Here is a 25,551-nt window from a genome sequence, read left to right on the forward strand (position 1 = left end):
ATTGCAATATGAGTATCTGACAAATAAAGGCAGTGCAGGGCATGACTAAAGACACAAGTTTGGGTTAGCATGGCAACATGTCTGCAAGACGCAAGCAAAGGTAATTTTTCTGTTTTGTTTTGCATGTGATTTAAATATCTCATTGCCACCCCTCTGGCCTTCGAATTTCAGAGCTGGTTTTGTCTCCACAATCACATCGGCCTCATTTGGCAGCTAGCATTAGCAGTGTGGATGGTGATTACTGCAGTTTTATAATGTGTTGGGTGATTCCTTTTGCTTTAGCCCAAAAAGTATGCAGGAGCACATGCAAATCAACTCAGTACACACGTAGCATGATCTTGTTGCAGACCCTCATGCCGTGAAGGGACATGTGGGTTTTATATATTCCTAAACAGCATTTTCTTTGAAAATGCATCCATGTCTGTTACTCTATCCTGTAGTGTGTCAAATTTTTTGGAATAGAAAACTCGAATGCTCCCCTACCACTATAGCATGTTATTTGCTTTATAAACAAACCAAAGGAAAAAAAGAAGACAAGAAAGGTGTACGCTGGAGTGGAAATATGTCTGTATGTCTTAACATGCACACAGAGTGGTGAATTTTAAAAGCTGTAAGTAACAATTTCATACCAATAATGTCTCAAGAAGGCCTCTCTATTTTCCCCGATGGCAAAGAAAAGCAGCCAAGTTTCCCTGTTCAATATCTTGAAATGGGCTCCATTTTGAGCCCATGGTATGTAACTCTAATGCCTGTGGAATATTGCTTAACTTGCCAAGCAATCAGGCATACCAGGTTGATTGCATAGCGTGGAGCATACCTTTCTAGGGGCCTTATCTTGGGAGAGTGACAATCAGAGACAATTCTCTCTCTGATTCCTTCTTTTTCTTGTAAACTTCTGTTATATTTGAATTTCCTGAAGTTATAAATCCCTTATTTTCCCTGACCTAGAATAGTATTGCATTGACTTTTGACTTTTTTGAGGAAATTTCAAAAATTTAACAGAAGAAAATCATCTGATCCCAGTTTATTTGTGGAAATTCAATAAGAAGAGAGACAAAGAAAATGATACAAGGGAGAAAAGCGGGAGAGAAATGAACATTTATTGAGCAAATACTATGTCATGCACCATATTAAGCACTTTACCTAAGTCTTATCTTTATATGTATTTATAACTTCTCCATGGAGTTTATGTCAATTTTCTAGATGAGTAAGCTCAGAAAAGCTAGTCAAGTTAATCAGTAGAAAGTTAGAATTCAACAATGATTTAAATGCTCTTCTTATGCTGCCACCTCACATACAAGCATAATCATACAAGTGTTCTGATCTGTTTCAAGCATCGTATTTTTTTATTGTACTCTAAGTTTTGGGGTATATGCACAGAACATGCGGGTTTGTAACATAGGTTTACACGTGCCATGGTGGTTGGCTGCATCCATCACCCTGTCATCTACATTAGGTGTTTCTCCTAATGCTATCCCTCCCCTATCCCCCGACCCCCTGCTATCTGTCCCCTAGCTCCCCACCCACTGACAGTCCCCAGCATGTGATGTTTCCCTCCCTGTGTCCACGTGTTCTCATTGTTCAACTTCCACTTATGAGTGAGAACGTTAGGTGTTTGGTTTTCTGTTCTTGTGTTAGTTTGCTGAGAATGATGGTTTCCAGCTTCATCCATGTCCCTGCAAAAGACATGAACTCATTCTTTTTTTATGGCTGCAAATAGTATTCCATGGTATATATGTGACACATTTTCTTTATCCAATCTATCATTGATGGGCATTTGGGTTGGTTCCAAGTCTTTGCTATTGTGAACAGTCAAGCACCATATTTTACCAGCAGAAAAGTATTTAATCCCTGGGCATGGTGGCTCATTCTTACAATCCCAGTATTTGGGGAGGTCAAGATGGATGGATTGCTTGAGCCCAGGAGTTTGAGACCAGCCTGGGCAACATAGTGAGACCCCATCTCTACAAGAGATAAAATAAAAAAAAAAAATAGCTGGGCGTGGTGGCATGTACCTGTAGTCCCAACTCCTTGGGAGGCTGAGGCAGGAGGATTGCTTGAGCCTGGGAGGTCGAGGCTGCAGTGAGCCATGATTGCTCCAGTGCATTGTGGCCTGGGTGACAGAGTGAGACTCTGCTGAAATAAAAAAAAAGTACAAATAAAAAATAAAAGTATTCAACCTAAATACAAAATAATAAGACAAACTGATGGGCCTAATGAGGAAAAGTAGTTTGCAGGTGGACTGAGTTCATCATTCCTCAGCTAGTGCCTATTGCATTACATACACACATTTGAGGATTGGCAAGGCATACCAGAGTTATCTTCTTGGTGCTGACTTCTACCCTTTCCTCCTTTGGTGTCTCTTCAATGGCTGTTCCAGTGCCAAAGCCAATCAGTCAAATTTCCAAAGTATGCCAAGACTTTTCATTCATTCAGCAGCCTTTCAACAAGTCTTTATTGAGTTTTGTTTTGTTTTTTTTTTTACAATCAGAGTCCTGGCAGGAAAGAGAACTCATTGCAGATGGTACAAAGGAAGAGATTTTAATGAAGGGTCTACTTAATGATATGTAGATAGGTTTACAAGTATAAATCTAGAGAGGATGCAGTACTTAGAGATTAGGAGCAGCAGGAAGCCATTACACCTCCGGGGTGGAAGGAGTTAAAGGAAGAATTGCTTTTATTCTAGCCAAGTTAGAGCTGCAACCCCAGAGGAACTGGATACCTGGCAGGAGTTATGGAGGAATGCAGCTACTGCTAGAGAAGAACTAAGGCAGTGACGCGGTGGAGAAGATATATCACAACCTCTCTCTCCTCCCTCCCTACACTCACTTCACAGTACCTCCTGTTATCTGAAAGCACCCAGAAGTCATTTGACAAGGGATGTAGTCCAAAGAAGTCTATCTCCCAGGGCACAGAGCAAAGTAGAGAAGAATAGAAAATGGATTTGTGGTTGGGTAATTCCAGAAGTTTCAGAGGCTGAAGCAGGAGGATCACTTGAGGTCAGGAGTTAGAGGTCAGCCTGAGCAATATAGCAGGACCTCATCTCTACAAAAATAATAATTAATTAATTAAAAGAAATCGGATGGCCTGGTGGCACTCAACTATAGTCCCAGCTACTTTGGGAGGCTGAGGTGGGAGGATCACTTAAGCCCAGGAGTTTGAGGTTGCAGTGAACTGGTATGCCACTGCACTCTAGGCTGAGTGACAGAGTGGGAATCTGTGTCAAAAAAAAAAAAAAAAGGGATTGTGGGGGAGTTAGGGATGATGAATAACTTGCCCAAGTGCTAACCAGATTCCTGGATCTAATTTAGGCAATGAACAGTGAGCACAGAATAGAGCTGTGAACACAGCAGATTCACATTCTGCACCCACAGAGCTTTCTAATGCAAAATAGAGGCAAAACGAAACAGGGATGGAGAATGAGTTGTGGGATGTTCCATAGTGATACAAGCTAAGGAAAAACTAAGGAAGCAGGGAAGGGGACTTTGAAATCTGTAGAGGATAGAACTTTAGACAGGGTCACTAGCGGAGCCTCACATCACTGAGAAGGATTCCCTGAGAAGGAGACATTGCCAAAAAGACCTGATGAAGTGGAGGGAACGGCACCCTGCAGGCAGTGGGAAGAGTGAGTGTGGAGTCCAAAGAAGGCATGGGCCCAGCATGGTGAGATGTGAGTAGAGGTAGCTGAATGAGAAGTCATGGGCGACAGAGCCAGGAGAATACTCCATAGCTTTTCCATCACTCTTATCTCTCCATCACATGGCCTCTGGTTTATGTTTGGTCTCCGACCAACTCTGTACAGAGGGATATAAGATTGACAGCAGAAAAAAAAAGCTGAAAGACTCAAAGTGATTCACCTATCACCATCTAGTATGGGTCAATTCACTTGGCTAGGCCAATTAATGTACCATCTTCCCATTTATTGCTTGCTTGGTTTGGAGTATGATGTCCGTTCCTTTTACAATCAGCTTTGGCCAGTGTAATGAGGGCATATGATACAAAGTATAGCAGCTGATGCATCTGATACTCTTTAAAATCCCCTTTAGAAGGTTTATGACTATTACTGCTTCCCAGAGGAAGCTATGCAATCAGAACTTGATTTCATTTATCTTGTATGCTGGGCCCTGTAGTTTTTCTTGAACTCCTAAAATATATTTTGTCTGCATGGACTAGCTACCATCACCTTTCACCTATACCATCATCTTTCACCTATATATTACATACACGCACACTACATATCTGTATATTTACATGCATATGTGTGTATGTATATCTCTCTGTATGTATATATATTTTTTCTTGTTTGTAAATGTCCTTCCCAACATTTTTCCCTAAGATACTCTTATTCACCCATCAAGATTTCACAGTCCAGATATTCCCTTCTCTGTGACACATTTCTAGATAAATCCAGGCAATCTCACCCAGGCTCTTCTTCATGATCCCATGGCACTCAGTTCAGACTTGTGTTAAAGAACTATTGAAGTTGGCTTGTGGTTTCTCTCCTCACAGCCCAGTGATCCTAACTAGACTGTGAGCTCCATATGGGGAAAGATGCAGTACACTCTTTTGGGTCCCTGTCTTAACAAAGGGTATGATTCATTTCTGTTTCTTAGATATACAAGAAAGAAAGAGAGAAAGGGAGAGAGAGAGAGAGAGAGAGAGAGAAAGAGGGAAAGAAAGACAGTGAGTAAGCCTTATTTATTTTAGGATTGAATACATTTGTGCATGTGTATCTCTGTGTATGTGTAGAAAATCTCATCATATGAGGCTTTTGTGAACATGAGTTTGCAGTACTGGCATCTCCTATTGAGACAATATGCCAATTATATCATAGATGGTGGTTTAACTGGCTGTAGGTTTTAATTTGCTAAAATACTCAAATAACTTACATCTTGAACATAGATACTTTGTTGTTGACTATAAAACAGTCACAGAATATCCAGCTTCCCTCTAATCCAGTGACCTTGCTGGACTCGTCATCTGGGAGGTCTTTGTGATTTTATCTTATCTGTATTTGAGCATCATAAAGATGAGTAGCTAATGTGTGGTTAATAAACCCCAGCTGGGCATTTTCAAGGTGAATAAACACACCATTTTTTCCCTACTGTTTTTTCATGTGGAAATGATGAATAGAAGTCACAATTCTCATTTTCATTATAAGTGGAAAAGTAGAAATAATATCAACTTATGATACTTGAGGCTATTATAAAGTGTTTTAGAGACACCCTGAAAGTTTCAAATAGTTATAACTCCAGTCAAATTTTATGGCTGCCTGTAGATTTTCATGATCAAAGAAAAAGTAAACAGAGAACACTTTTTAGGCTGAAAGATATTCGGGACTTTACAATTGTTTTTTCGACTTCCTTTTATTCTTAGAGTGATTAATAGTTTCACAGTGTAAAAGCATCCACATTGGGGATTAAGTAACTGAGTGAATTTGATTCCTGAATCCATTCTTCATCCACTCCAGGCATTTTGCATAATATATTACCTCAGTGACTAAAAATACAATGACTTAGATACAAGAGAAAGTCTTCACAACTTTTCAGTTTCCCCTTCTAGTACATTTCATAAGTTTTAACTCAATGTTTCTTACTTTACTAAAAAGCATATTAGTACAAGTAATGAAATTTGAAAAGAAGTATTGATTAGGTTTTAGTACTATTGATATTAATATGCTGATTTTAATGATTGTACATAGTATTACAATAGAATGTCCCTGATTATAGGAAATGGACACCATGTACATGAGTAAAGGGACAGTATGTTTATAACATATTTCCAAATGGTTCAGAAAAAGTAATAGGTATACATATTTATGGGGATATAGGCATACGTATGTATGATTATGCATACAATGTATGTATGTGTACATATGGATATACACATATGTTCATAAATATATACATAAATGTACATATATAGGCACACCTGTATATATGCATGTATGAGGCGTATGCACTTGATATACATAAACGTAACCATAGGCATAATATGATATGCATAGACAGATAGTTTAACAGATGATATCTATATGTTTATGTACATATGCATGCATATTATCCCCATTGCTATATCATTAAAACACATTTTGCATTTTTTATGTTTTACATAAAATGTAACTGTTATGCATATTTTGTAAATGTTAAAAATTTGTACATTTGTGGAATATGAATGAATAACATACCAAAGCTCTTTTAATCTTTTTAAATTGACAAATATTGTGCATATGGCATACACCATGATGTTTTGACATATGTGTACATTGTGGAATGACTATATGAAGCTAATTCACATAACCATTATTCACATACTTCAGATTTTTTTTTGTGATGACCATGCTTAAAATCTACTCTCTTAGCAATTTTAAAGCATGCTATACATTGCTATTAATTATAGTCACCATGTTGTACAACAGATCTCTTAAACTTATCCCTCTTGTCTAACTGAAATTTTGTATCCTTTAACCAATATCTTCCCAATCCTTCCTACTACCAGCCTGCTAGCCCCTCATAATCATTATTCTATCCTCTGCTTTTATGAGCTCACAACATTTTTAGGTTTCACATATAAGTTAGATCATGTGGCATTTGTCTTTCTGTGCCTGGCTTATTTCAGTTAACATAATGTCCTCTGGGGTCATGCATGTTGTCGTAAATGACAGGAATTCCTTTTGTAAGGCTAACTAGTATTCCACTGTGTAGATTGTGTGTTTTCTTTACTCATTCATCTACTGATGGTCATTTAGATTGATTCCATATCTTGGCCATTGTTAATAATGCTGTAATGAACATGGGAATGCAGATATCTCTTTGACAAACTGATGTCATTATTTTAAATACATAGCCAGTAGTAGGATTGCTGAATCATATGGTAGCTCTGTTTTTAATTTACTGAGAAATCGCCATACTGTTTTCCATAATGGCAGCACTAATTTACATTACTACCTACAGGGTACGAAGGTTCCCTTTTGTCTACATCCTCACCAACACTTCTTATCATTTGCCTTTTTGGTCACAGCCATTCTAACGTGTGTCAGGTGATATCTCACTGTAGTTGTAATTTGCCTTTCCCCGATGATTAGTGATGTTGAGTATTTTTTATACACCTGTTATTTATTTGTCTTCTTTTTTTGTTGTTGTTATTTGTCTTGTTTTGAAAAAATGTCTACTTAGTTTCTTCACCCAGTTTTTAATCGGGTTATTTGTTTTCTTGAGTTGTTTGAGTTCCTTTGTATGTTTTGGACATTAACTTTTTATCAGACGTATGGTTTGCAAATATGTTCTTCCATTCAATAGGTTGTGCCTTAATTCTGTTGATTGTTTCTTTGGCTGTGCAGAAGCTTTTTAGTTTGTGTAATTCCATTGTCTATTTGTGCTTTTGTTGCCTGTGCTTTTGGGGCTGTATCCAGTGTCATGAAGATTTTTCCCTGTTTTCATCTTGTAGTTTTATAGTTTGAGATCTTACATCTAAGGCTTTAATCCGTTTTAAGTTTTTTGTGTAGTGTGAGATTAATATCTAATTTTATTCTTCTTCATGTAGATACCCAATTTTCCAGCACGATTTATTGAAGAGACTGTTCTTTTTCTCATCATGTGTTTTTGGCATCTTCTACCTTTGGTTATTTTGAGTAATACTACTATGAACATTTGTGTACAAGCATTTTTTGAGAGCCATTATTCAAATCTTTAGTGTATATTTCTAGCGGTGAAATTTCTGGGTGTTAGGAAAATTTTAGGTTTAGGTTTAGCTTTTTGAAGAACAGACAAACTTTATCCATTCACATTTGATGTTAGGAAGAGGATTCATAAACTCATAATGCAGATGTAATCTCTGAATTTAAGCAGTTGATTGTACACTCGAATGCATCTTGCAAACACTTTAAGCAGGACCTGGGGGGAGTAGACAGAGCTCAATGAAATCTTTGCTATACCTTCAAGGAATTCTTATTACAGTATCAAGAGATTTCAGGCGAAAGGAGAGATCATTTAAGAAAGGTAGAGCCAGGCATGGTGCGGTGGCTCATGCCTATAATCCTAGCACTTTGTGAGGCCGAGGTGGGTGGACAACCTTGAGCTCAGGAGTTGGAGAACAGCCAGGGCAACATGGCAAAACCCCGTGTCTACCAAAAATACAAAAAAATGGCAGGTCATGGTGGTGTGCACCTATGGTCCCATCTGCTTGGGAGGCTGAGGTGGGAGGATTGCTTGAGCCCAGGAGGTGGAGGTTGCAATGCGCTGAGATCACACCACTGCACTCCAGCCTGGATGACAGAGAAAGACCCTGTCTCAAAATAAGCAATCAGTTAATTAATAAAAGGAAAAGTAGAGATAAGGGAATGTGGAATTATCACTGTTTTTAAAGGACCCGATAGGGAAGAATACATAAAGTTAAGGATCAGAGGTAAAGTATAAGAGTTCTATACATAATCTGTGATTCAAAAATATACTCTACATATTTAAGTAAAAGGCTTCTGGCCTTTATCTCAGATTTTTTTTTTTTTTGGTTGCTCTACTTCTCTCCAATTTCTAACCATACGAATATCCCAGGTGTCTTCTCTAAGCACTGTCTTTATCTGCTCACACTCCCTAGAAGTCTTTAAATGTCATGACTTTAAATGTGTTGCATACACAGATAATTCTCTATTTTTTCATCTCCAGTCAGAACCTCTTCTTTAAACTCCAGAATTATCTGCCTGCATATAAGACTCTTCCGTAGGGTATCAAATTGACACTTAAAATGTAGTATGTCTGATACTAAACACTTGACTTTGCCTCCCAAACCTAGTCCTATCTCTGTTCTTCACCATCTTAGTAAGTTCACATTCACCTATCAGAGTTCAGACTAAATATTCTGCCTTTTTCTCAAACTCCACATTTAATGTGTTAACAAATCCCATTGGCTCTGTCTTCCAGATGTATTTGTATTCTGCCACTTCTCACTATCTAACTGCCCCCTCCCTTGTTCCAAGCCATCATCATCTCTCACCCAAAATACTGCAATAGCCTCCTAATACTCTTTAGTGTATATTCTAAATGGGTCACTCTACTTACTTATTTTTCTGGGTTTCTGTTATTGGTGAGGTCTTCCCAAATAACCCTATTTAAAGTAGCACTCCAGCAATCCTAATTCCATTTCTCACTTTGTTTTCTTCTATAGAAATTTACATCATTAAGTAAATTTTATGTAATACTTATTTATATATTTCATCTTCTCCTAAGTTAGACTTTGAGCCCCAAAGAGCAGTGACTTTTGTCTGATTTTTTTTTTTTTTAACCTGGGTGTGTATAGAACCTAGAATGGTGTTCTGGATGTAGTAAAGGCTTATTTTAGATATTTTTGTATGAATAAATGAATAACAATATATTTAGAATACTTGTACAGTCTTCCTTGTGATAGACAGTACTTACCTAAAGTTAATTTAATAAGGTTTCCAAGAAATCAGTTATATTAATGTTTATTTAAAAATAGTTTAGAGCCTAAAGATACTTGAAAGCCAGGAGATAATTATATATGAAACATTTTCAGAGCAAATATATACTTACCTAAGAGGTTTCGATTAAAGGGTGCCAACTCAGATTGATCTGTGGCCTTCAGCAGTGTAAGTATAAACTCACTTTTAATCCTTTAGCGAAATATTTCTGGACTTAGTAGCTGCAGATCATGGTTGTAGTTGTGTTTCTGCAATACATCAGTGATGTGATAACTGGGCAAGTTGCTTAATTCGCTTTGAGCTTAAGCTGTAAATTGGTGATGACAATAATAATAAGGACCTCACAAGATCACAGTAAAGATCAGCTGAGATTATGGATTGGCTTTATAAAATTCTAAACATTCTACAGGATAAGGATAAAAACTATGTTTTCAAACAGAGAAAACATATACAAAGTAATAAGCTCAGTGCTACATTTGTCTAACCACGGAATATTTCTTGACTGTGGATTATATTTAAAATTTGGTGGAAGGGATTGTTCTAGCCTGCTTGACAGAATATTTTAGGCCCTATTAAAGTATTTTAATCATTTATGGTTTACAGACGTTATTTCCAGGCTTCATAAATGGGCATGGCTTTCCCAGCTACATGTTAGATCAACCCTACTCCCCTCCTCCTCCGCCCAGGCTGCTTCTTCCATCCTATTTATTATTATTATTATTATTTGGGATGGAGTCTCACTCTGTCACCCAGGCTGGAGTGTAGTGATGTGATTTTGGTTCACTGCAACCTCCATCTCCGGATTCAAGTGATTCTCCTACCACAGTCTCCTAAGTAGCTGGGATTACAGGCATGCGCCATCATGCCCAGCTATTTTTTTTTTTTTTGTATTCTTAGTGGAGATGGAGTTTCATCACCTTGGCCAGGCTGGTCTTGAACTCCTGACCGCAAATGATCCTCCCACCTCAGACTCCCAAAGTACTGGGATTACAGGCATGAGCCACTGCGCCCAGCCGTCTTCCATCATTTTTAAATATTAGTCTGGCAAATGCCCAGCAGGTAGCTAAAGTACACACATATTGGACAGAGTGAGTTTTAAGGATGTTGATAGCAATCTCGGTCTCAAATCTGCCTATGGACTTTAGTTCACTAAAATGACTATCCCATTTGATCAAGTAAACTTTACTTCCTTCTTCATTATCATAGTCATCACTTACCCAACACTGACTGTTATCTTAGTGCCAATAACTCAACTCAGAATTTCATATACTATTCTTGTTATTCTTTATCAAATCGTCATGAGGTCAGCACAGATGGTCCCTGACTTAACAAGTTTTGACTTCACTATGGTGTGAATGCAATTTGCATTCAGTAGAAACTATACTTTCTGTACCTGTACAACCATTCTGTTTTTCACTTTCAGTACAGTATTCAATACAATACATGAGATATTCAACACTTTATTATAAAATAGGCTTTGTGTTACATGAGGTTGCCCAACTGTAGACTAATTTAAGTGTTCTGAACACATTTAAGCTAGGCTAGGCTAACCTGTGGTGTTTGGTAGGTTAGGCATATTAAATGGATTCTTGATTTGAAATATGTTCACTTATATTACATTTATTAGAACAGAGCCCCAATGTAAATTGAAAAGCATCTGTATTATTCTCATTTTATGATGTAATAAATTGAACTCAAGGGGTAAGATAATTTTTAAAAAAGAGGTGGCAGAACTGGCTTTAGATTCAAATCTAACTTCAATACTCATGATTTTGTGACCATGTAAATCTCTTTTATAAGACTCACATTTCTTCATTTTGTAGATGCAAGTAGATATGTAGTTCCATAAAGGCAGGTGGTCTAAACCGAAAAGGAGCAGAAGGAGAGAGAAGGAAAAGAATAACAATAAAAAGAAATAGACATAGCACAAACATGAGGACTTGAAAGAGGAGACATTTCTTCCATTTTTATCACAACACTCTCTTGGGACTAGGCCTACTCTCACCTAGACTTGACCTGATTTCTTTAAGACTTTGGCACATGAGCGTGGTTATTTCCCTGGCCTCCTGTGGGTGCAGAATTTGGTTGGAGTATTACTTACTTGTTCCTGTTGACTCTAGACTGTCTAACAAATATATAATCTAAAAACAAAAAGTATTCTCAGATCCCCTAAATATTCAATAAATAGATTTGATGGATATACCCTTCCTTGTATTGCTTTTAGATTCTTGGTAAAACCCTACTGGGCTGTTTGCTCCTTTTACACGTACAGTTCAGCACTCAATTAAAATAATGTGAGGCCTGTATATATCATGGCCCAGCTTCTAGCTTGCCACTGGCCTTGCTGGTTCTTATTAATGATTCATTTCTTTTGACAGGAGCAGCAACATTTCAGGACTTCTTGGGTGGAAGAAAGTTGGCAGAGAGAAAGTCCACAGTGAGTAGTTAAACATTATATGAATTAATACCCCCCATCAATAGTTTAATGGATGAAATGCATTGATTGCTGTGAGAATTATGCTGAGGTCTACAGTAATAAGCAGAAATGTCTGATTTGACGTCTTTTTTAAAAAAAAAATATGTCTGCAACGTAATCTACTACCAATTACACAACAACCCCACCAAAGTAGTGCTGAGTGGTCCCACTACAGTAGTAACATGTTATAAAAGCTCAGGTTTCAGTACAATTAGCTTCTGGCTGCAGTTTATTACCCCATTTGAGATTTAAAACTTTTTTTTTCCATTGCATTCCAACAATGCTTATGTGTCTGGGGTAACACTTTAAAACAATAATGGAACGGCAAATATCTGTCTGGCTGGAGTTTGCCCAAGAAGAATGGTGTATTAGAGTTTTTTGGGTTTATTTTTTTTTAATCAAGCAAGGTAGAGTGGATTAAAAAAAAAAACAACTTCTTTAATTACTCAAAGTGACCAAGGCTGTAATGTTTTATTAAGAAAAAAAATGCCTTTCTTTGGCATTTTGTAGAAAATGTAAGAAACACTTTGAGGCATACAGTCATCCCTGTTTATCTAAAGGCAGTTTCCACATGATGAAAAAGCAGTTGAGTCGATCATTCAGACCCATCCACCTACTTAATGACCGTTCACGCGATGTCTGATCTGAGATAGATGATGAACCTTTCCTTGAATTGTCTAGTACTACACAAAATTGGTAGTCCGGTTTGAGTTTTAAAATTTTTTTATGGTGATGATGATGACTGTAGAATTTACTGAGAGTCTATTCTGTATTCTGTGGGCATGTACTGTGCTAAAGTTTATGTGCATAATCTTATTTAATTCGCCAAAAACCTGTTAAGTTTGTTACTACTATTTTCCCCATTTTATAGATGAGGAAATTGAGGCTTAGAAAACCTGAGGAATTGAATGGTTGGATAGATAACAGCAGTGGCTCTTGACTGATGCTTTGGGAATCTACTCGTGAGGCTTGAAACACTGTGCAGTGCTCCGTGCTGATGATGATGAATAAAAAACCTGTGGAATCTTCTTGCTAATAATCGCCTGCGTGTTTTGTTAAATAATTCTCTTTCCTCCAGAAATTTAAGCCATTTTCTTTCATGTCTCACATGTCTGTCTCTTTATTCTAATTTCCATTTGAATTTTTATTTTAATCCTAACTTATTGTTTACTCCTATCCCTCAGACTGTGTGACGTCATACTTTCTCGTGGTTATTAGGAAACTGAGCAGGGTGGGGTGAGGCAGGGAGGTGAACTTTTTCTCCGTTAGTGTTCATTGAGACAGTTCACTTGGCAACCCTTACTTTTAGTGAATGATGGAATTCTAGAGATGGAGTCATCAGTGAGATTGGAATCCAAGAGTTTACTTCCCTAGAGTCAATACACGATACTGATTCTTTGATGCCTCACTTAACTCAAGATTTTTAAACTTCCTCTAACATTAGATATTGTCAGGTTTAGAGAGCAACCCACATCAGTGTGATGTTTCTCTACCTACGGCTGCAGTGAAACATACATTTTGACATCAAAAGGTACTGACTTTACTAAAATCACCTTTTTAAAAAATTCCTTGGAATAAAAAAGATACTTTATGTGTATTAAAATATTAATATACAAAACAATTACAAAGATAACCTGTGTAAAAAGTCTATCTGACAGAACCAAGGTGTGTTGGCATGTAGTGCTTTTGCCACAGGAAAGGGTACATCTCTTTTTCTTTTTCTCTTATTCTCCTGAGACTCTTTATAGCTCCTGGCACATTGGCTTCCCACTCTGGGATGGCTTGAAAAGCAACTTGTCATTTTCCTTCATTTGGGCAGTAGTGTCCCTCAGCTAAGGTCATCTTAGGTTCTGTTATTGCACAGAGAACTACTTTGTTACATGAATTTGTCACTTCTGATGAGCTGCAATTGTGTCTTCAGCCTGAAATGTTATTCCTCATCTCTTGAGCTTGGAGCATGCCTACTCCAGGAGGCATATACAGTGTTGCCTCTTCCCTGTAGCTTTCCCTTCTTCCCTCTCTTACCTCGGGTGGAGTTGCTTTCTCATTTGTGCCCCCAACACTTCATACATCATACTGAACTATAAATACTTCCTCTGTGAGACTGTACTCACCTCATGGGGCACTCTGGCTTATTCATTTCTTGTCTGTATCCACAGCACATGGTAAAATGTAAGGTACATATTGGGTTTATGATCAGTGTTTCTTTTTTTTCTCTATATATGTATTTTATTGCACTTCAGGTTCTGGGGTACATGTGCAGAACATGTAGGATTGTTGCATAGGTACATACATGGCAATGTGGTTTGCTGCCTCCATCCCCTTGTCACCTATATCTGGCATTTCTCCCCATGTTATTCCTCCCCAACCTCCCTACCCGCCTCTGTCCCTCCCCTATTCCCCCTCAACAGACCCTGGTGTGTGATGCTCCCCTCCCTGTGTCCATGTGTTCTCATTGTTCAGCACCCACCTGTGAGTGCGAACATGCGGTGTTTGATTTTTTGTTCTTGGGTCAGTTTGCTAAGAATGATGGTTTCCAGATTCATCCATGTCCCTACAAAGGACACAAACTCATTGTTTTTTATGGCTGCATAGTATTCCATGGTGTATATGTGCCATATTTTCCTTGTCCAGTCTATCATCGATGGGCATTTGGGTTGATTACAGGTCTTTGCTATTGTAAACAGTGCTGCAATGAACATATGTGTGCATGTGTGTCAATGTTTCTTATCCTGCAATGAGGTTCTATGTCCCTGACTGTGTGTTCTATCTATCTAAAATCCTTACATTTTATAATATTTATTATATGTACAGAAAAGTAGCTATTGACCCAGGAGCCATGATGTTTGATTACTTGTCATTGTTCTGCAACCAACTGGGCTTCAATTTTATCATCTGTAAAATCAGCGAAGTAAATTGAATTTCTTCTATTTTCATTTATTCATTAATAATTCAAGATATATTAGCCAAATATCTGTTTTTCCCTAAACATTGGACTAGATAACTTCTTCAGCATAAAACATCACACAGTTTAGTTAAAATACTAAAGTTTGTACTTGTGCAGAAAATAGAGTTACTATAACAATGCTGTCTTTATTAGCTGTGCTACTGAAAGCACACGTTGATTCAGTTTCAAATGTAACTGGAATCAAGATAACAATATTTAGTTTCTAAATCCCATGTATCCTTCAAACCATACAAATTATGTCAACTAATCCTAAAAAATCAGTTCCTTCAGTGATCACAGGTTAAGATTTCTGCAATCCATGCTGGCATTTGTTTTACCTTCTTAAATCAGTCAGGATACTGATTTAATGTGTGTTTTATAAATTTAAGCAGAAGTAAAAAGTCTTTGAACTAGAGGAAATCTATGCATTTGTTCAACAGATATTTATTAAGTATGAAATATGTCCCTAACATTGTGATATTTGCCAAAGATACGAAAATCAAATTGGGTCTCTGTCATTGAGGGGTTTATACATTTTCAAAGGAAATATGGATGTAAATATACCAATATTGGCATGACTCTGATGGAAGAATGTTTAAGTACAGTAATAGCCAACCAGAAGAAATGTGCTCTTCTTTGGGACTGGGTAAGGACAGGATGTTTGTCAGGAAAAAAAAAAAAAATCATTAAGGACTTTCCTGAGTTCCAGTCTTGGTTTTACACATCAGTAGGTGGCACTTGAGGTGAGTCTCAAAAACACCCGTGTAGGTCCCCAGAAAGACGAATCTGGGAGGAGGGAGATATCCCAAGAAAAGAAAGTAGAAACAGCATTACCAGAGGAATATGAAATAATATATTGTATCTACACAACTACAAATGAATCATCATGGTTAGAAGGAAAGAGACAACCTTAGTCTCAGGGAGACCAGTGGCTGCTGAGTAGACAGGGGCAGGAGTACATAGTTTCTTGGCTAAGATGCAAAAATTAGCAACTTTACCCTGAACATAGAGGGAAATCTGGGAGGGTCTTATGCAGTAGAGCAAGATGAGCACGTTTCAGAAACCATGGGCACCTTTATATGTCATCAGAATTGCCTGCTAAATCATGAAATCTGAATTTTAAACTCAGAAATGCTTGTGTTCTCTTCCATAGGCATTTTTTGCCTAGTTTGTTATTTTTTCAGTGAATGGAATTACAAACTCAAATATGATTATAGTATAAGAGTGAAAATAGGGATGTGGTCTTTCATCAAAATCTGCTTTCTGCATCTAGGATTGGACCTATATTAAATTCCTTAATTGAAATTTTTTTTTTTTGAGATGGTGTCTCATACTGTTGCCCAGGCTGCTGGAGTGCAGTGGCACCACCTTGGCTCACTGCAACCCCTGCCTCCTAAGTTCAAGCAATCCTTCTGCCTCAGCCTCCAAAATAGCTGAGATTGCAGGTGCCCATCATAATGCCCAGCTACATTTTTTTTGTATTTTTAGTATAGACGGGGTTTCACTATGTTGGCCAGACTGGTCTAACTCCTGACCTCAAGTGACCTACCCGCCTGGGCCTGCCACAGTGCTGGGATTACAGGCGTGAGCCACAGAGCCTGGTCATCTATTTTTTCCCTCTAGAAAAAAGTGATCCAGTGGTCAGAGATCACCTCTCAGTGGAGGTCCAAGCACATCCTTGGATTTTTGCTCTTCAGGCTTCCATTTATGATCTTGAAACAAAGAAGAAAATAAAGAATCAAACCATGAAGATTGAGATGGTTTTAGTAAGAAAAATAAAAGTAGATTCACCATATTGGTTTCAAGTGAAAATGCATTGATTGCTTATTTCTGAAAAGCAAAACCACAACTCTCAATCAAACATCTATAGTTATTTGATTAGCTGTGACTCAGGAGTTATTGATATATCAATAGTAAATAGAAAACATCTTAACTGAGAGTCATTCAGAACAAATACTGTCAACTCTATTGATCCTTTGTTTATGAGAAGTTGTAGCAGGCAAACAGTTGGAAAACTTTTGAATCATTCTTCCTGAGAAAAGACAAAGAAAGAAAATGTCATCACTGGGACAATGCAATAACTTCCTAACTGTTTTAGTATCTGAAATAGTTCCCTATTCTAATCTATCTTTGCCATGTTACCTACAGAGCTCGTCAATTAGAAGTTACACAAAAGCCAGGCATGGTGGCTCACACCTATAATCTCAGCACTTTGGTAGGCCAAGGCAGGTGGATTGCTTGAACCCAGGAGTTCCAGACCAGCGTGGGCTACATAGAAAGACCCTATCTCTACAAAAAGTACAAAAATTAGACAGATGTGGTGGTGCATGCCTGTAGTCCCAGCTACTCAGGAGGCTGAGGTGGAAGGATTGCTTGAGCCCAGGAGCTGGAGGCTGCAGTGAGCCAGTGCACTCCAGCCTGAGTGACACAGCAAGACTCTGTCTCAAAAAAAAAAAAAAAAAAAAGAGAGAAAAAGAAAGAAAATGAAGTTACACAAATCTCAGTTTTAATCTTGGCTCTGCAAGTTTCTCATGGAATGAGCCTCTATTTTGTCATCTGTAAAACTGAAATAACAATGCCTATTTTAGGAGAGGGGGGAGATGTGGTAAGGATTAAATGGAAACCGTTCGGTATGGGGTCTTGTGCTATGTAGGTCTGCAACACAGTTTGGGTAAAGCAATGACACACTGTGGTTAATGTTTGACTTTTCAACTAAGCTTGTTATTTATGGTTCTAAGCTAATTGCCCACAATAAGATAGATCCAGGCACAAAAGAAATTTTGTTTCTAATAGCTGAATTGTAATTAAGCCTCTACTTGTTGAACATGGAACACTGTGAATATAAATCTTCTCGGAACATCCTGAAGCTCAAATGTTTAAGATTTATACATCATTGCTTGGGGACAACTTGATGGCTTCCAAAGAGGAGAGTAGAAGAAAGCACTCCTAACAAAAGTGATCACCTTCGTAGCTGTCGGGCTAAACTGGCTTTGGTTTTGATGGACTACAGTGAATATCCCTTGCCCTTTACAAAACAGTATGTCATTGTTATTACAAAACCAACTGGATGAAATAAATGGGATGATATTCCACTTGAAACTGGGAAAATCAGCAAAAACAGGATTTTGAAAAGGAATTACCAGTAATTCTAAGGTGTTTGACTAGATCTAAACCCAATTAAGTGGTGAACCTGGTAAATCATGAGCTAGTGCAACAGCTCTGAGCACCTGGACAGTCATCCTCCAGCAGATACCAGAGAGCGGTAAAGATTAGAGTATCTGGATCCTTCAGTGTCTTCATTTAAGTTCTGTTATTAACACCAACAGGGAGCAGAAGCAGAAACACGTCATATTAAAGCAAGGTTTCTCAAACATTTTGGCCCCCAAACCCCCCTTACTCTCTGAAAAACCACTGTGACCAAAGAAAGGGCTTTTTGTTTATTGGGGTGCTGCCTAGTATAATATGTATTACATTAGAAATTAAAAGTGACTAATTTTTAAAAATTATTAATATACTTACAGCAGGAAGAATAGATATTTACATGTAAAACTAAGTAACATATTTTTAATGAAAACTGACTACATTTTTTAAAAAATGAGAGAGAGAAGATGGCATTGTTTTCCGCTTTAATGTCTAAGAGGTTTGAAAGAAGAAACAGAGTCTTGCTCTGTCACCAGGTGAGAGTACAGAGGCATGATCTTGGCTCACTGCAACCTCCGCCTTCCAGGTTCAAGCAATTCTCCTGCCTCAGCCTCCCGAGTAGCTGGGAGTACAGGTGCACGCCAACACACCCAGCTAATTTTTGTATTTTTGGTAGAGATGGGGTTTCACCACGTTGGCCAGGATGGTCTTGATCTCTTGACTTTGTAATCCTCCTGCCCTGGCCTCCCAAAGTGCTGGGATTACAGGTGTGAGCCACTGCACTCGGCCAAAATGTAGTATCTTTAAAGTTTAGTTGCAGTGTGGAGTGTGAAATAGTATCAGGGGGCTTTTTATACTCAGTTACATTAAAAATCTATCAAATGGTTTTAGCCCTGCATGATTTTAGAACATTCTGCATCAGTTATTTGAAGAGTAATAGTTCACTAAGTCATATGTATCTTCCGAATGTGGGTAGGTTTCATTATATTAAACAAACACCTCTGTTACTCTTAGCACCCATCACACCAAAAAAGTCTTGAAATAGTCAGAAACCATGCCTATGGCGGTGAAAACAAGCTTTTCAAAATGCTCGTTTTTGCTTGAAAGCTTATATTTCATCATGGACAACAAATGTTAACAGTTGTTTTCCTCGAAGTGACAGGTTAACTTCATTCATTTTTTGAAAAATTGTCTGTCAAATACTCAACTATGAATAATCACAATTTGTTCGCTTTTCTTTCAAGTAAAAATGGTATTTATATTTAAAAAGTGATTAGTTAAGCTGACAACTCGGAGAATTGTGCAGTAGTATTTTCCCCCTCTTTTAAGTAGTCAGAGTATTTTATAAGTGCCTCTCATTTTATCACATAGATTATTAAAAAAGACCTAAGCCAAATCCCTATTTAATAAAATTAATGATTTTTATTACTTCCTTAAAGATCTCTTAAATGAAATTGGCTTTATTTGATGCCACTGACTTGATTCATAGTTAAGATGCCAGTATTGTTTTTGTGCCATCGGTACATGTGTTAACACAGAGGGGAAAGGCAAGTGCTTCATTTTGATTTCTCAGACAACTCAAAGTGGCTTAGGCACCATGGACCCCAGTTTGAGAACTGCTGTTTTAATTTGCAAAGCCATTTCACAAAACCACATTATTTGTTCTTTATAGTTGGCCATTTTATTTATGAGGATGGAGCACTAAGGAATATTTCAATATTTAGTGTATGTTAGGAACTTAAAGTCTTTGTGCTATGAATGCAGTAAACTAGACATACCCAAAATCCAGGTCCCTGATGTATGGTCCTGTGTTCCTTCTAGTAAAGATGATTTAATTTGTTCTAGATTTGGGTGAACATAGGGAACCAGCATCAGTGTGAAGGAGGAGCATCTAATCCTATAATCTCTGTACTCTGCCAACTCAACCAATTTGTATGGCAGTGAGTGATATTAGTTACCTTGACTTGTTATACTACAAAACTTTGTGGGGGTGATTTCAGTTCACTGGGATTCAATCTACATACACTGTGTTCTCAGGAATAACCATTTCTTTACTGGAAGCAGGCCAGTCACCTTCCTATGTGAACTCAGGCAACTCTCCTGAGAAAGGAGCTCTTTTAAGTTTAAGTGAAGAAATGTAACTCATCAAAGAAAACAGGAGGGGGGCCGGGCACAGTGGCTCATGCCTGTAATCCCAGCACTCTGGGAGGCCGAGGCGGGTGGATCATGCAGTCAAGAGATTGTGACCATCCTGGCCAACACGGTGAAACCCCGTCTCTACTAAAAAATACACAAATTAGTTGGGTGTGGTGGCGCGCACCTGTAGTCCCAGCTACTTGGGAGGCTCAGGCAGGAGAATTGCTTCAATAGGGGAGGTGGAGGTTGCAGTGAGCCGAGATCACGCCACTGCACTCCAGCCTAGCACCTGGCAACAGCGAGACTGTCTCAAAAAAAAAAAAAAAGAAAAGAAAGCAGGAGGGGAACAACCAACCAGGAGGCGGTATGTCCTTATTCCCAGGAGATGGCTGTTCACATAAAAACAATGCTTGCCAAGCCTTTGGCTGCTTCTGGGCCACAAAACAAATGACCTACTGCTAATTCAGCCCAATCAGGACTGGAGAAAATTCAGACTGTGGTAGGGTGGATTAGTGTATCCTTCTGTGAACACATGGAAAACTTAAGTTTCCAGGGAGGTGCTTTTGGCACCTTGAAGGAAAGGCAAATTAACTCGGGGAAAAGCTGATAGTGACTAACAATTCCTACAAAAGACTATTTTTAGAAGCAGATCTGGTGAAGCCATACTGGTCAGTCAAGAGAAGGACTGCCCCAATGACCTAATTATCACTCGGTGGGAAAACTGACACCAGCCCTGGAAAATTGCGTCAATATTATGACCTTTAATGGACACCATTTTTAAAAATACCCATGGCTATCCTAAAAATTTTCCCTTTCTTTATGAGTAACCATATACTAAGAGCCAGTTTCATTTTGAAAAAAAAAATAATAAAGTTCTTCAAATTTCAGGAGAATCCCACCAAAAGTTCTGGTCTTAAAGGTTAATTAAGTAATTAACTAAATGAGTGATTGTGCTCCTCCTCCTGACCCATAGCTTGGGCCCAGATGCCGATGAACTTCTCATTAGTTAATTTAATACCAGGTCAGTGAATCCGTCCATATTTTCAGGTCAGAGCTTTCTTAGAAGTGCTTTTTTTCTTCTCTTTGGTATGCTGCTGCATCTAAATGCTCTAACAATTGCCGTTGCTCTTGACAGACACCTTTAAATTTCTTTTTAGCTGCAAAACCATGCTACTGAAAAGAGGGGAAAATTGCCAAATGGACTTGCCTCAATTTTAGTGTGTATCTGTGGTCATAGCTCCAGAGCCACAAAGGGAAATTCATCTAATTAAAGTAGATGTAAATCTGGAAAGCACATGGATTGGCAATGAAAATTAATTAATCCATTTGTTCATTCAGTCAACAGTTCTATAATAAATGGCTACTACATCTTACCTACTGTGAGAATAAACTAACACACAAAAATGAGAGATGGCTGCAGCTCTCCAGGAATTTGGGGGCTAGAGTCACTCAATAAATGCTTGTTAATTTGATTTGACTAATTTGCTATATTCCATGGATGGAGTCTTCGGTAGGAAAGTACAGATGTCAGAACAAGTATTCTAAGAAGAGTTTTGATTAATAGTATAATGGCCTAAACCCAATCACTTAGCTGCAAACAGAGTAATTGAATCATGAAATGTTGCTGAGAAGTATATTATTCAACTGAAATTTCAACTTGGGATCTTCCAACAGTTTGCTTAGGTTCCCTTCATCTTTTGTTCAAAGCCCTTTTGGAAGCACAGCTTTCATCAAGACCTAAGCCTTCATTCACACAGAGAATGTATAACATTCTTGCCTCCCTCTCTCTGACGGCTGATTAGAAGACACTAGAGCTTCTCAGACATCCTTACACTCCCTTCCAGCTGCTTGTGTAAAGCTGGATCCTACAGCTGTTCATATTGTTTTCCCTTTCAATTCCACACCATTATTCTGATATATTTTTCTTTCACTGACTATCTGCTTCTCCCACAAGCCCCAGAATCCCTTTTGTTGAAGATATGTTTGTCTGGACATGAAGGCAATGTGCATGATTTCAGAGTATATAGTTTGAAGTATAAAGATTCTTTCAGAGTTTTTATCACAGTTCTTATTGTTGTGGTCTGTTTTCACAAGCCAATGTGGCCTTCTAATTCCTCAGCTATCTGCCTGCAATTGCAACAAACTTTGCTATTGGTCTTTGTGAATTGCAGAGGCCCAGCTAGAGATTCAGTTTATACTCCTGTCTGCTTCCTAGCAGCACTGCTGAAAATTTAGCAACACAGCAGATTTTTTCTATGAAATTAAGTACCTCTAGAGCTGACTTTTAGATATTTAATGTCTAAATTCGAAAAGCGTTTTAATTGTACCACAACTGTTTTATTCTCCTTCACCATCTAAAATGACTCAAATGCTCTCGGTTTTGCCTAGTTGTCCTTCCTGATCAAAGTGAAGAGAAGCTATTTCTTAGATCATATTTTTTGGAACTAAGGAAGAGAGGGGAGACCTCTTGTTGGTTACACAAATTCTCATGAATGGTGGCTTAGAGGTTACTGAAACTCAGTTCCCCCATTGCCCCTTTTCCTTATAGAAAAGTGAAAATAGTTTCATTGTTCATGAAAACTATGGGTAATAGTTCTGTTGTCTTTGGGGGAGGCTCACTTGGGCCTGAGACCATAACATGACAAGGCATCCTCAAGCTCTATACAAGTCAAGACTAGTATAGCTTGATCAGAAACACTTTTCTCTTTATATATTACTTGTTCATTGTTACCCCAGATAATAGTTTAATGAAGAATAATAGTAATACAGATAAGAGCTCTTTCCTTCTCCTCACACTTGTCAAAGTTATGGTTTCAGGTTTCTTTTAAGGATCAAGAACTTGTAGCACCAAAGACAATTCTCAGAGGTCAATGAGATTGAAAAGAAAAAAAATCTTACTCTGTAGACCTTACATTCCAGCAAAAGGAGGTTAGCAATAAATATGTAATCAAGTAAATACTAAAATAATTTCAGATGACAATTTTTAGGAGAAAATAAAGCAAGATAATGGAGTTGAAAGTAAGTAACAAGGTATTTTGATCAGGGTTAGTGAAAAATGTTAGCTAGAAAGAGAAGGTGAAGAAATTTCCTTTGAGCAGTAACGTTTGAGCTAGGAGAGCTTTAGATGATGGTGAGTGGGCACTAGATGCAGAAAATTTGAAGTGAGAAGCTTTCTAGGAAAAATGATGGTGAACACAAAGTCTTGAAGCTGGAAGATGAGTGGCAAGAAAGATGAAATGGCTGAAGAATAGTGAAAAGAGCGGAAAAGTTTTGGGAAAGGGATGGAAGAATGCAGACTTTCTAGATCGTAGTATGGATTTGGGATTTTTTGGTAATTGCAATGGAAAACCATTGATTCTTGAAGTACATATGAAATCCTGTGAAATTTTTTTCTATACAGTCTTCAATTTCTAATTAACTGAATATCAGAAGTAACTCCAGCTCAGTAATAGATCTGCTAGGTATGCTGTTTCTTCTTGGTTCTCAGTGTCTAGCTTAGGTTTCTGGAGGCCACTGGGCAACTCTAGGATCCCAACCTGCAATCCACAGACTCCATTTTTAATTTTACATAAACCCATTTCAAGTAACTAGAACTTTTAGCATGCATACAAGCTTGCCATAGCAGTTACTGTGAGCCTACCTTTAAGCTTGCTATAGCAGGTACTGTGAGCTTACCTTTTTGTTTCTCATTTCCGTTAGCATGAAAAAAAGTTTAGTAAATATTTCCTAGTTTAGAAAGTTGAAAATGAAGTTCAGTAATGTCTGGTTGTTGCAAAGTTAGTAGAATGTTCTCCTTAAAGTACATCATGAGGGAGGGAGTTAGAGCGCCTCCTCCTCTTTCTTTATTTTATTTTTTGTTTTTGGTAATGAGATGGTATCCTCTCTCTGAATATCAGTGGCACATGGATTTGATAAAACATTGCTTTATGAACAGTTGTGGACTTTGCATTTCCTATCTAGAACTCTTCACATGGGAAATTATGCTGCTCTTAGTTAGGTTCTCCTGTTTACCATAATTACTGAACATTTATTGAGCACTGAATTCTATGCAGGACACTGTGCTGGGCATTGGGCCAGAAAAGAACAGGAGATCACGTTCATCTGCAATAGGGTTACGTTTCTAAAATGTAGTTGCAATGTCAAGAATGCAAGGAGGACACAAGCTTCTCTTCTCTCAGGCTTCAATTCACTTACCTATTACTGAGCAAGTGGGTACAAAATGAGAAGGCATCTTCTTAGCTTTCTTCCATAATCCTCTACCAAGCTCCATTTCCCTACAAGCCAACTCTCAGAAGACATGAATTACCAAAATAGCACTTCTGTTTGGTTTGCGTTGTTTTTAGTATTACCTGAATTCTGCCTCTGTACTCATAAAATTTGCTTTGATAGGAGGTTGGCACCCCATCCTTGGGTATCACGAGGTCCACCGTCAAAACTGGTGTTTAGAATTTGTAGTTCACGTTTGTTGCTAAATGTGATGAGATCTTCAACACAAGCCTTCTTAAAAATGTGTTGAGTTTACTTTAAGGTTTTTCCACTATGTATCTGCCCTTACCGAGTATTTTCTCTATCAACTTGATTCCAATATCCCATGTTAAAAAAATTCAATACCGTTTATATTTACCACTGTGATGTGAAATGATAGAGCTCATATGCTTTCTTAGATGCAATTGTAAATTCTGTCATGAAAGACTAAAACAAACAAACAAAAACTTAATATTTTGTGTTACACTGAACCAGTGGTTATCAGCTTCAAGTGGTTTTTGCCCGGAGGGGATGTTTCACAATAGAGACATTTTTGGTTACCACAGCTTGGGATGGGAGTAGGAGACAGACCCCTGGCAGTGAGTGAGTAGAGACCAGGCTGGATGCTAAACATCTAAACGTGCAAGGGCAACCCTTTACAACACAGAATTATTTGCCTCAGAATGTTATTAGTGCTGAGGCTGAGAAACCCTGTGTTAAACTCATCCCTAGGAGTCTCACAGCCAATTTGTTTTTTACTTATTAATACTTATAAGGCTTTAGTACAGAATATATATTTGTCATTGTGCTGAGATACTAAAGTTGTATTAAGCAATTTGTTAAACACTTGATAAAGATTTCAAATACAATACTCTTTTGTGCTTATGTCACTTCAAGTATTCCTGGTTGCATTTCCAATAATATAATCTTGCTAGACTATAAAAATCATGTGTTTACTTCAAGACTGCTAAAACATCCATTGCCAGGTTAATAAAGCAGGCTACTCTAAACATGTTTCGAAGACTTAAAGAAGCTATTCATGTTCTTATGAAAACTAGTCACACTTGCATATTCACTATATATACAAGATTGCCACGTTTCCATCGATCATTTTGCATGAGAAAGGCACCTTTATTGTTGAGAGTAAAGAATCAAATCAAATAGCGAGAGCTA

The 25,551-nt window shown here is 37.9% G+C and overlaps 1 long non-coding RNA gene across 1 annotated transcript in view; it reads left to right on the forward strand.

The window, feature by feature from the left end:
• Positions 1-11,818: 11,818 nt before the first annotated feature.
• The window catches only part of LOC135271684 (uncharacterized), a 227,010-nt gene continuing 213,277 nt past the window's right edge, over positions 11,819-25,551 (forward strand). Inside the window, exon 1 of the long non-coding RNA XR_010339819.1 lies at positions 11,819-11,870. This is a non-coding gene — a long non-coding RNA (uncharacterized LOC135271684). The remainder of the gene's footprint in view (positions 11,871-25,551) is intronic.

Source organism: Aotus nancymaae, unplaced genomic scaffold (assembly GCF_030222135.1).
Source record: "Aotus nancymaae isolate 86718 unplaced genomic scaffold, 86718_ANA_hifiasm-v0.15.2.pri h1tg000089l, whole genome shotgun sequence".
Classification (NCBI taxonomy): domain Eukaryota; kingdom Metazoa; phylum Chordata; class Mammalia; order Primates; family Aotidae; genus Aotus; species Aotus nancymaae.